Source organism: Apis florea, unplaced genomic scaffold, assembly GCF_048593485.1.
Source record: "Apis florea isolate Af1SG1 unplaced genomic scaffold, ASM4859348v1 contig_2201_pilon, whole genome shotgun sequence".
NCBI lineage: Eukaryota > Metazoa > Arthropoda > Insecta > Hymenoptera > Apidae > Apis > Apis florea.
This window is the reverse complement of record NW_028256542.1, coordinates 25,392-27,106: the sequence shown is the minus strand read 5'-3', so window position 1 is coordinate 27,106 and position 1,715 is coordinate 25,392.

The window sequence follows — 1,715 nt, the reverse complement described above, 5'->3', positions numbered from 1 at the left end:
TTTATTTAGTTCAAAATTATTTTTTATTAAAAGAAAATTAAAAAAAAAAAAAGAAATATTAAAGAATAAAAGACATTTTTATTTTAGATATCTTCTTTTTTGATAATATCAGAGATTTGTTTATGGCAATTATGATAAGATATTAATTATTGTAATATATTTTAAAAGATAAATGAATATGCCAGCCTTCTATAATTTAGAAACAGTATAGATAGAATCTAATCCAAATTTGGTGTTATTACTTCTATTGTTTATATAAGTTCTGATGTAAACATGATTATCACATTATATCATTGAATAAGATCATTTTTATAATATCTTATAATTTTTATAGTATCTTATAATTTTTTTAAACATTAATCACTTTAAACAATTAAATTATGAAATAAAAGTTTGTATTAAAAGTATTATGTAAAAATGTAGAAATAAAAAATAAAATATATATAAATACAAAATTATAGAAATAAAAATTAAATAATCAATACAAAAATAAATAAATAGAAAAAAGTAAAAATGCAAAATTTAAAAATTTTAAAAATAAATTAATATGAAAGAGTATTAATTTAATATTGATATTATATGCAGCATTGTTTCGTTTCATATTATGCTTGTTACTTACTATTTCTTTCGTTCGTACTTTTGTAATTGCTATTATTGACATTTTTTAGAAAAAAAAATCGAAAGCAATTTTGAACATAAATTTTAACATTATGAAAGTTCTTTTCATAATATTAATTACTACATTTAAAATAAATATAAAACAATTATTTTCCTTTTCTCCTCATCATTTTTATTTATTTATTTTTATTTTATTTTATTAATTCTTTATATATATATATAAAGATCTAAAAGTAAAACACAAAATTAAAGAAAGTATATAATATATAACATAATAATAATAATCTTTTATTTAGCTAATTAATTAGAACTAGTTACTCATTAAAATATCTTTCATTATTCATATTATTCCATAAAAAACCAAATAGCATCAACTTGGCATGTAAATATGTATGTAAATAGAAGCGAAAAAGAAAAGATAGATTAAATTGTGTTATATTTTGTACAACATTAAAATGAAATTAGGACATCACTTGATTATATTATAAGTTTATTTATCATGATTAAAAAAAACTTGTCGAAGGAAGTTATTTTAAAAATCTTTTTAATTAACAATTGAATAAATAATAATAAGACAATCTAACGTTACTATTCAAATTTATTATTAAATTATTATATATTAAAAAAAAAAAAAATCAAAGAAACAGTAAAAAGTTTTTATTCGTATATATAAAATTTCTTATTAATAAATAAATAAACTTTGATTGAATAAAAAAATAATTATAATTTTTATGTTTAATTTGTATGTACTTGAATTGAACAACTTCGAAACATTGTTAATGAAGCAAATAATTCCTAGAGGGAGCACGTGTTTATCGCATGCAATTGTTTCCGTTCACGTAACGGCAAACAATCAGGAAAAGGTTACGAAAGGAATCGAAAGTGAGAATTCGCACACTAAATAAACAATAAAGCGGTCTTGATTAAGTTTCATTTGACTCATTGATCTAACGGATTAGATTGTTAGTTCATGATTATGCCTATTGTCTTAAACATGATCAACGATTATTAATCCCGTTATACCCGTTTACCTTTCTAAAAAAAAAAAAAAAATAATAATTTTAAGCAGATCCTAGACATGAAAAATATTTTTTCTT